Source organism: Amphibalanus amphitrite, unplaced genomic scaffold, assembly GCF_019059575.1.
Source record: "Amphibalanus amphitrite isolate SeventyFive unplaced genomic scaffold, NRLGWU_Aamphi_draft 000302F_arrow, whole genome shotgun sequence".
Taxonomy (NCBI): domain Eukaryota; kingdom Metazoa; phylum Arthropoda; class Thecostraca; order Balanomorpha; family Balanidae; genus Amphibalanus; species Amphibalanus amphitrite.
This window is the reverse complement of record NW_024881797.1, coordinates 285,082-296,654: the sequence shown is the minus strand read 5'-3', so window position 1 is coordinate 296,654 and position 11,573 is coordinate 285,082.

Here is an 11,573-nt window from a genome sequence, read left to right as displayed (position 1 = left end):
GCGAAATTGGAAATTTATAATATAAGAAGTGGATGCTATATGAATGGATATAATTTTGGATCAAGGTTTAAGAGCACTCTTTTCAGAGCGACAAAGGAACCCTCTTTACAGAGAGCATGTTAAGACCTAAAAGGGTATGCAGAGCCCTCTTTTCAGAGAGACAAAGGAACCCTCTTTACAGAGAGCATGTTAAGACCTAAAAGGGTATGCAGAGCCCTCTTTTCAGAGAGACAAAGGAACCCTCTTTACAGAGAGCATGTTAAGACCTAAATATAGAGCCCTCTTTACAGAGAGACAAAGGAACCCTCTTTTCAGAGAGCAAGAGGTATTAGGAAAATAAGGAATCAGATAGGAATGATAAGTAGACCCGGTCACCGTGAAATAGAAGACTGTGCGAACTGACTGTGTGCCACTCTCCCCGTGCTCTTATCCGCCGCTGCACTCCACTCTTCACCATTCACAAACACAAGATTCTTCCGAACTGGTGAGTATTGCAGATGGCGAATAGGCGATGACAACACAGAGTATCACTGACAAGAAGAGTTGGCCAGAGAGAGCGAGGCAGTGCTCTCTCGGCGCCGAAAAGTAAAGAAGTGAGAGCGAGGGTTGCTCCCGCCCCGTTTATGTACTGGGTCGGGAGGACACAGATGGCGACGGAGGTGATGAAATAACAAAGAAGCTACACACTACACAGCGTCCTGGTAACCCTACCACGCTGTCGGCACATGTCGGCATAACGGCTCCGGTCCGCCGGGGACACAGTTCCACGTGCGACGCCACGCCAGCCCACCCCCTCCCCCCGGGTCAGTCCCTCCGGTAACAGCGCATCCTTTCATACAAATGCAGCTGTAAGACACGGTCGCAGGGAGAGAGGAGCGTCCCGTCACCCGATCACTGCCATAAAGTCTCTCGCGGACGGCCCATCTGCCGGCGGCGTGGCAGGGGGATGGGGGCGGCGGCGGCGTGGAGCGGCGCCGGCCGGGATCACGAGTCGGCCCGGCCCGTCAGCTACGATCAGAGCCGAAATGAGCCGCAACACCAACTACCTAGTGCAGTTTGTCGGCAACATCACTCCCCCCTGTGTTTAGATATGCATTCTAAACACACACACTAAGGAGACGACAAACGTTCCGGCACATCCACTAACTGCAGCTCATCACACCGCCGTCGCTGCTACGACAGCGGCAGTAGTCCGCTCCTTGAAGACGTTCCGGCTGGTCGCCGCCCTTCACTACGCTGGCCAGGATGTTTGACTTCATCTCCTCCATGTCGTCCGTCAGCGGTGGCGCTTGCGCCGACCACTTCTTTCTTCGTCGTCGCTCAGGAACGCTGGGCCGCTCAGCCACCGGCTCTCGGACGTGATTTCGGATGCAGCCAGTCCCCTCGAGCAGTCATCGGCCGGGTTCATCTTTTCTGGGACGTGCCGCCTGGTGCCGCTGAAGGTTCTCTTTCCAGACGACTCCTGAGGTTTCCTCCGCTGCAGCCGTCGGCGCACCCAGGCGGAGGCCAGATCGCTGGTCGAAGTGCCTTCCAGAACTCCGTGCCGGCTGCTCCTCCATTTAGTCAGTTTGAACCCCCCATCAGAGAGGGCTCGGATGGCTCCTTGCTTCAGTTGCTTGGCGGTATCCACATCCGCGTCATACAGCAAGAAGTCATCCATGTCGAAGCTTCGCTGGATCTGCTCGGGTTCTCTGGGAGGCGCTGTCCATCCTTCATTCCAGTGCTCTTGGGGCGTTTCTTTGAGGACATAGTTGGCGATGCCTGGTGACGATCGAGCCCCCAGCAAACCGGTTTTATATCGTCCTTGACTTCTGATTGTGCTCTCCTCCAACGGTTTGACCACTCTTTCTCCCTCCTTTGACCTGGGTTTAGTCTGGCAGCGCTCAGTCCCGAAAGGCTCGGTAGACCGCCCTTCATTGACAGCAGCAGACCGCTCGTCCTCCTGTTCCGTCAGCAGCAGCTTCGTGGACATGACTTGGCGCAGGCTACTGTGAACGATGGCCGAGACCGATCCTGTCAGTGCCCATCCGAGGTCGGTCTTCACCGCTACTGGTTGATTCGGGCGTCCGACACGCGTCTCTCTTTGCAGGACCGCTTCTAAGACGTTCGCTCCGATAAGTAGTTCCACTTGCCCACCGTCGTACTGTGGGAACTCAAGTCCGTGAAGGTGTTCACATCCCTTGAGCTGGCTTCCTTTCACCACAGGGGCAGTCACGTTGAGAGCTGGAACGGACCACACTTCCGGGATTTGGATTTCGCTCTTCCTTCCATCAGGGTCCAGTGCGCTTATGGTCAGTGAGACGCGCTGCGAGGGCTTCTGGACGCCACTTCCTTCCACATTCTGAATTCGGAGTTGGCGACGGTGTCCGGTGATCCCAAGTTCGCGCAGAACGTCTTCACGGCAGAGGGATGTTTGCGCCCCGGTATCGAGCAGCGCAAGAACCTCTTTCGAGCCTCTGGTGCCATGGACTTGGACCCGAACTACCTGAAGCAGGGTGTCCGTCTCCTCGTTCAGTGAAGCCGCCACGATCGGCGCGCTGTTACTGCCTTCTTCCTTGCGAGGTTTGTCGGGTACCGCTTGTCCTTTGTTGCCATGAAGCAGGGGATGATGCTTGAACTTGCAGCCTTCGATACCGCACCTTCTGGTGACCCTGCACCTTCGGCTCCAGTGCCCTTTGCCGAGACACGAGAAGCACAGTGTCTCAGCGCTCACGATATTCATTCTAGCTTCGGTAGTTTTGGCCTTGAACGTCGGGCAGTCTGGGAGCTTGTGCGTGTCCTCACACAGCACACATGCCCGTCGGGATTCTGGATCTGCCGAAGAAGTGACGCCTGTCGCGAATGCCGACTTTCTTGTCGTCCCACCGTCCCTGGACTTGGCTGCTTCTGTCCTGTTGTTCGTCACAAACTGGCTGCCAGAGTGGCTAAGGACATCGACTTCTATCTTCAACCATGAGCTAAACGCCTCTAGGGTGGGTCGCACTGGTCGGAGCCTATGCACTTCTCGGCCCCACTCTCGACCAAGCTCGACTGGTAGCTTCTCCACCACTCTTCTCAAGTTTTCGCTGCTCGCTAGGTCGCTTGAGTAGCCCAGATTACGAAGAACTGTCACCGTGTTGTGGACGACTGAGTAGAATTGCTCCATGGCTGGGAGATCCATGAGAGATGGCGGGGTGCAGGTGAAGACCTTCCGCAGGTGAGCCTGTATGATGTCTTCGTCTCTGCCGAAGCGTTCCTGCAAGGTATTGAGAGCCTCCTGGTAGAGTTCCCCGTCGAAGAGCATGCCGTTGATTGCTTGTGCAGCTGGTCCTTCTACCGCGTTCTGAAGGTGTGCCATGCGCTCGGAGTCTGACAACGACGGCTGATTGTGCACCAAAGCTTTAAACAGCCCAATCCAGCGTGGCCACTCTTGAGCGCTTCCTCGGAATGTCGGCAGGGTAAGACGTGGGATGCTCTTTACAAACGCCGATTGTTGATGGAACAAAGGCTGTTGCTCAGAGCGAACATCTGTCACCCAGTTAGCGGGATCCTGTTCGTTCTTGCTGCTCGGCAGCTTGGCGTTGTTTGCGGCTGTCTGCTGCTCAGGTTGCAGTGTTCGGCGCTGTTCTTGTGGCGGTGGTCTACGCTGAGGCAGGTCGACCGTTACTGAACCCTCCGCCACATTGCACTCCCTGGGGACCAGAGCGACGTTCTCGCCATCGAAATCGTGCCGTCTCTCCCACTCAAGGTCGCTCTCAGCTGCCTTGCAGAGACGTGCCTTCACAAGCGCTCGTTCAACCTCTTCCTCCATAGCTTTCTCCTCCAGCATGTCCTCTTGCTCCTTCAGCATGTCCTCTTGCTTCCTCAGCATGTCCTCTTGCTCCCTCTTCTGCCGCTCCAGCATGTCCTCTTGCTCTCTCTTCTGTCTTTCTCGTTCCTTTCTTGCCCTGAGATGCTTCAGCTCGAGGGCCTTCATTTCTGCAGTTATTTCAGCCTCCCTTGCCACTGTTGAGGCCTTTGAGCACTTTGAAGCGCGGGATCCACGGACCTTACTTCCGTCTCGCCGTGAAGCGAGCGACATCGGCTTCCCTTCTGTCTCGGACGCTGAGCAGCCTGCGGACTTCAACTTGATGGCCTCTTCGATAGCCTTGATTGTTGAGGCGTGCCGTGCCGTCAGCCGGGTGGCATACTCTTCCGCCTCCTCTATCTCTTCAACTTCCTGCACCTTTTCCACATAATCATCATTTATCTCCAGGACGCCGTCCAGCGCCGTGTTCAGGGCCTCAAGCCGCTTCCTTAGTTCCTCTTCGTTCGCACGGCAAGTGATTTGTGTCTCAGCCGCGTTACAGGCACGGGTGAACTGGGCGGCCTTGCGGCCACGATGCAGCTTTAGGGCCTTCAGGTCTCCTGTGGCTCTTCCTTCCTTCATTCTGCCATCGACCCTGCTCTGCGGCACCGCCTTCCCGTTGCTTTCCTCTGTAGAATCTTGAGGCTTCAGGGCTCCCAACTCTCCAGCAGCACGTCCGTACTCTGCTCCAGCATCGTCGTCCCTCCGTGACATCATCTCTCTGTCGTCTCCCTCCTTTGAATCTTCCATCAGCCTTCACTTGAAGATCCCAGGGGGGCGAGTTGATACCACTTGACGAACACTGGCGAGGGTTGCTACTGCGGGCTGTGCCTCTGGACCTCTTCCTCTGACTTCTCACCTCTGGTCGGGATCATCCGGCCCGGAGGACCAGAAAATGTTGCAGACGTTCTTCAACTTGACTCAGTGGACTGTATAACTGTGTGTGTGTTGACGTCTCGCATCATTTGGTGTGGCGACCGGGGCCTGACAGGATATAGGTTGATATGGTAATGAGGCGAAATTGGGAATTTATAATATAAGAAGTGGATGCTATATGAATGGATATAATTTTGGATCAAGGTTTAAGAGCACTCTTTTCAGAGCGACAAAGGAACCCTCTTTACAGAGAGCATGTTAAGACCTAAAAGGGTATGCAGAGCCCTCTTTTCAGAGAGACAAAGGAACCCTCTTTACAGAGAGCATGTTAAGACCTAAAAGGGTATGCAGAGCCCTCTTTTCAGAGAGACAAAGGAACCCTCTTTACAGAGAGCATGTTAAGACCTAAATATAGAGCCCTCTTTACAGAGAGACAAAGGAACCCTCTTTTCAGAGAGCAAGAGGTATTAGGAAAATAAGGAATCAGATAGGAATGATAAGTAGACCCGGTCACCGTGAAATAGAAGACTGTGCGAACTGACTGTGTGCCACTCTCCCCGTGCTCTTATCCGCCGCTGCACTCCACTCTTCACCATTCACAAACACAAGATTCTTCCGAACTGGTGAGTATTGCAGATGGCGAATAGGCGATGACAACACAGAGTATCACTGACAAGAAGAGTTGGCCAGAGAGAGCGAGGCAGTGCTCTCTCGGCGCCGAAAAGTAAAGAAGTGAGAGCGAGGGTTGCTCCCGCCCCGTTTATGTACTGGGTCGGGAGGACACAGATGGCGACGGAGGTGATGAAATAACAAAGAAGCTACACACTACACAGCGTCCTGGTAACCCTACCACGCTGTCGGCACATGTCGGCATAACGGCTCCGGTCCGCCGGGGACACAGTTCCACGTGCGACGCCACGCCAGCCCACCCCCTCCCCCCGGGTCAGTCCCTCCGGTAACAGCGCATCCTTTCATACAAATGCAGCTGTAAGACACGGTCGCAGGGAGAGAGGAGCGTCCCGTCACCCGATCACTGCCATAAAGTCTCTCGCGGACGGCCCATCTGCCGGCGGCGTGGCAGGGGGATGGGGGCGGCGGCGGCGTGGAGCGGCGCCGGCCGGGATCACGAGTCGGCCCGGCCCGTCAGCTACGATCAGAGCCGAAATGAGCCGCAACACCAACTACCTAGTGCAGTTTGTCGGCAACAAATGGCCTCTGGTGACCTGACCTTTGACCTGACCAAAAAATTGACCGAAGTGATTTCCTCATTATTTTTGACGCGCTTTCGAACGCCGCCTTCCGCGTGTCGCTACGTGGCCCAGGAGCCGAGTTAGAAGGGGGGGTGTTCAAACACCCCCCCCCCCAGTAGGGCGTGGAAATCCAGGACCCCCAGCCGGGCGCGGGTTAAAGGGACCCTCCCACCTTAACATTAGATTTGAGTTGAGATAGCCAAAATGGGGTCCCTGGCTCACAATTACCGGTTTCGGCACTCACAACATCGAGAAATGCCTTAAGTCGGAAAAATTGACAATTTTTTTTTTGCGTCCGGTACTATTTTTGAAAAGCGCCCGAACCACTATTTTGCTAATTCTTGTCACCTCAATGGGAATATGCAGCAATATTAGCTTCTATAGGGAGCAAATGGACCTCCCAAATCCAAAAATACAATCAGATTTCAAAAATTTAAATTTTGATTTTTCGAATTTCTTTTTTTTTCTAACTACACCGCCACCCATTAATAGGTGACCAGGAGTGCCCCCTCCCTCAGCCCAGCGACTCACGGAACCTTACTTTACCACCAGAGAAAACATAAAATGGCAAAGTCGCGGCACTCCCTGCTAAGAAACGGAAAACAACTCAGAATAAGCAGCCAGTCGGTAAGAGGAAGTCTGGTTAGTTAGAGGAAAAAAAAACAAGGCAAAAGATGTCCCCGCTGAAAGCAGCGGGAGACTAAATCACTACTTCCAATACCATGTTTTATGTTGTAAAAGAACACTCATTCAGGGTTAGTAAAGGGACACATACATACATACAAAGCACAGGTTCTGGTCAGTATTCTGCAAAAGGTCATGTGTGACCGGATGAGCCCTTCCAGCTAAGCAGAGCTTGTTGCTGGTCGGGCTCACCGGTCACAACGCCGTAAGGGTGGGTTCGGTGTAAGCCACAGTCACTATGGCTGACAGGCTACGCTATACGAGTAGAAGGTGTTTGGAGAAGTTGAATAAAAAACTACAACGTGATACAACGCATGCATATTATTCTATTTGAAAGTATACCTTATTTATTTGCATATTTTACTATTGATTATTGATCTTATGTAAACAGAAGCTACACAGGGTGTTCTAGGAAATACTCCTTACTTATTTTCTTTACTTGCAATTTAGACATGTTGATAATGCATTGAGCGTTGAATTGAGTTGCCATAATTTTATTCCAGATGCGAGGCCCAAGCCATGTTACATTGCGAGTGCAGTATAATCTTTTTATAAATGCTTCAATGAACTGTTGACGATTTCTGGTCCTTGAATCGCTAGGGTCACTAAGGGTAAATAATCCACCAACAGATGATGGGAGAGAAAAAGAAAGTTTTCTGTGCATTAAGATAATAGCCTGCTGTTTTGCTATATTATGAACTTTGAGAAGCTTAAGGCTTTTGAAAATTTCCTCTGTGTGTGCTAAACGATGCTGATGAGTAATAATACGAATGGCTCGCTTCTGAAGCAACTCAATTTTGTTTAAGTAAGAAGGAAATGTGAATCCCCACACCACACAACAATAATTGATATATGGTAAGACCAGTGAATTGTACAAAAGAGTTAGCAAATGAGTATCAAGGAAAAATTTTGCTCTGCTCATTACCCCAATGTTACGACTGATAACTGTTGTTAAGTGGTCAATATGGAGATTCCATTTAAGGTTCGGATCTATTATCATTCCTAGGTACTTGACTGATTGAACAGCCTCAATAGGATCACCATTTAATGTTACATTAAGTTCTGCTGGATTGAGTGTATTATTGTAGATTTGATACACTGTTTTCTTTGTGTTGAGGCTAAGTTTATTTGCTTGCAACCACGTGCATATAATGGGCAATTCAACGTCAATCATATTTTGAAGCTGGAACGCTGTTCCACTTTCAAAAATGAAGACCGTATCATCTGCATACAGTAAACATTGTGCTGTTTTACAAATATTTGGAAGATCATTTACATAAAGTAAGAAAAGCAAAGGACCAAGAATGGAGCCCTGGGGTACACCAATGTTAACATTTTCAATTGAAGATCTTGCACTGTTATATTCTACACACTGTTTTCTATTAGTAAGGTAAGATTCGATCAGGCTAAGTGCTTGCTCAGCAATGCCATATTTGCTACATTTTCTTAGTAGTATGTCATGATCTACAGTATCAAATGCTTTTTTTAAATCGATGTACAGAGCTATGGCAATGTTGCCTTTTTCAAATACTTTCATTATTGTATCCTGCAGGAGAAGTATGGGCATATATGTTGAAAGTGACTTTTGAAAGCCAAATTGGCTAGCAGACAATATATTATGTTGCAGGAGATATTCCATGAGTCTTTTGTGAATTATCTTTTCAACAAGTTTTGAGATATAAGGCAAAATACTTATTGGTCTATAGTTACACATACTGCTTTTGTTGCCAGCTTTGTAAATAGGTTTGACAACTGCAATTTTCATGTTTTCTGGGAAGATACCTTTTTCCAGGCAGAGATTAACCAAGTGCACAAGTTCAGGTATTATTGTAGAGTAGGTAGACTTGAATATCTTTGCATTTATACCATCTATACCTGAGCCAACATTTTTCATGGCTTTGATGATCGAGTTTAGCTCAGCTGAATTAGTAGGCTCAAATTTGGATATATGCTCAGCATGATCACTTATTATATAACTTAAAGGGTCAGTGTTGCTTGGAGGAATTTCATTTTTCAGTTTTTCACATATTGAAATGAAGTATTTGTTAAATGAAGCAGCTATGTCATTTTCATCATCCAGTTGTGTACCATTTTCATTGACAAAGCTACTGGGCAAGGACTGCCTACTGCATCCTCCCATGGCACATTTTTTCAAAAGCTCCCACATTTTCTTGGAGTTAGATTTATTTTCTTGAAATTGATTTTGGAAATAATTTTTCTTTGCTACTTTTATGATAATGTTAAGGCAGTTCCTATGCCTATTGTAGGCAAGCTTATTCTCTGTGGTTGGGTTTTTATTTTTTTCTTTGTACAAAAACACTCTCCTATTGATAGAAGTTAGTATTGCTGGAGTTATCCAGGGTTTTATAGCTTTACTTTTCCTTGTGCATTTTATTTCAGTGCTAAACATCTTTATTCCTGAGGAGTATGCATCTATGAGAATGTTTGAGGCAATGTTTGGATCTGTAGTTTGTGAGAAATTTTGCAGATGCTCAGTAATATAGTCTTTGAGATTGTCCATTCTGTTTTCATTGAAGATGACCTTATAAGTGTCATGTCTTTTGGCATCTTTGTGAGGGTAAGAGCAGGTAAAGATAGGAAAGTGATCAGAGAGATCTTCATATATAATCCCAGAGCAGGAGACCAGTTCAATATTGTTGCAAAAAATATTATCAAGCAGAGAACCCCTTTCATCAGAGATTCTTGTTGTTTTAAAGATAGTTGGCCAGAAGCCATGAAAAGCAAGTGTATTGAAGAATTCTAATGTTTTGTTATTATTTGCAATATTGAAGAGGTCATGGTTAAAGTCACCTGCCAGGAACTAGGAAGGTTGTCTTATTCTCATGATTTATATTCTCAAGCAACGATTCAAGTTCACAACAAAAAATGTCACTGTCCAAGTCTGGAGGTTTGTATATAGCTCCAACAATGCATGTTGGATAACTATCGACTTGGCATTCTATGATAACTGATTGAGTACATTGTAGGGTTTTAATTTTAGATCTGAGTGAATGTTTAACTGATTCAGTATTTACATAAATTGCCACCCCACCTCCTATTTTGCCATTCCTATTCTCAAAATAACCTGTATATCCAGGAAGTTGTCTATTAGAAATTTGGTCGTCCGATAACCATGTTTCAGTGATGCAAATGATATGCCAAACACAATGACTTCTGGTCAAAAACAACTGAAGTTCTTCAAATTTATCATTTGAGCAAATAGACCTGGCATTTATATGAATGATATTCAAAAAATAGTGTGATGATTTATTTGTATCAAACATTGACGGAAGGGAGAAATAGCCACAAGAGGATTGTAGGGTTTTAAAGCTGTTGTCATCAACCTGCAGTTCAGGTGAGGTGATATTGGCAAAGGGATTAAATTGTTGGCTATTTAGAGGTTCTGGGATATCAGAACACTCTAAGAGGTTCATGACAAATGACTAGGTATACTGTAAGTTAGGTACTATACCTTGTTTTACGGATTTTCTGACAGGACAGACCAAGAGACCAAAAAAAGCAGGCACTCTCGGTACTCGGGGAAGCCCAGTTCAAGCGTTTTGTCAGAGGGGCCAGATAAAAGAAGAACTTTAGTAGTGGGATTTATTTTTACACTAATTTCAAGCTAATTTTTACTATAAACCGCAATACTTTGTAATGCTTGAAATGTTGAAACTACAAATGGAAACAAAATGGCTCAAACTCGAGCAGTGAGCTCTAACTTATTTTTATAAATTAGTCTTCTAAACACATAGGTATGTCACGTGACATTTGCAACAGAGGCACAATTAATCCAACCTTGATACTGCTATTTGTGAATGGACGCCATTTAATTGCGTCCCAGAAAAGCTATTTCTGGCACCTAAAAGCTGACTCGCCCCAAAATTGGTCCTCAGCACCTATTTGGTGGATACCAGCACCAATCATGGAAAATGACCTTAATTAGCTGTTTCTGGCACCTATTCATCGGTACGCCTTACTCTTTTTTCTGAATCTGGCACCTAAATCCTGAGCGTAGCACCAATCTAGTAGAAAAATGAACTACTGGCTGGTAGAATCATGTTGTTCTGGTATAATGACCCCTGGAGTCTAGCCTAAAGGTTGCCAGTGCAGCTACACTCCAAGACAGCCCCGTAGTGATCTCAGCATTGTATATGACATTTAAGTAAGCAAATAATATTGATTTGTTTGAAAAAAAACAATGTCATTTAAATATTTTAAATTATTTATTTGCAATGCTTAAAGGGAAACATTTTTGTGAGTAATTGTCTCGACTTTGACCATTACAACGGGTATTGTATTTTTTGACGTCATCAAATAGCTCTAAAAAAGAAATGTAATGTTTTCATTCCGTTCAAGGCCGCTGAAGAAACGCGGGATCTTGCGTGGGACATTGTCCGTTGTTTACCGCGCAGAGGAGTTGTGCCGTGGTTGTGCCTTTTTCATCCGTTTCTTACTTATGTGTGCATGAAGCTTTGATTTTGTTTTTGGTTATTGTGTGGCCGGTCAGTCAAACGCCCCTGTAGAAACCGGATGCTGCGTTTGATCGAGATGGAGTCAGACGATGATTGCAGAAAGCTAATAATATTGAAAAGAGGGCCGGTTGCGTGGCATGTCTGTTCAGAGTTGACATTTTGCTTTACTCCAGTTTATGACCTGAGAGCCTGGCTGGAAGTGACGGATCCAAACTTTTCACGTTAAAATGGCTGAGGGTGCAATAATCTCTACATAGCGGGCTGGTATAGGAGCGTCTTGCTATGCTGCACCATAGCTGGCTAGTGATTCTCTTTTGGCTAGAAATGGCATTAATCATTATCTCCACTGGCGAAAATGGCACTTGACATCACCGAATGCAACGTTTATGTTTGTTAGGATACATAAAATCAGGAAGATTATGCGAATTAGGTAGGCAAATGTGGAATAAAATAGGTGCTGGA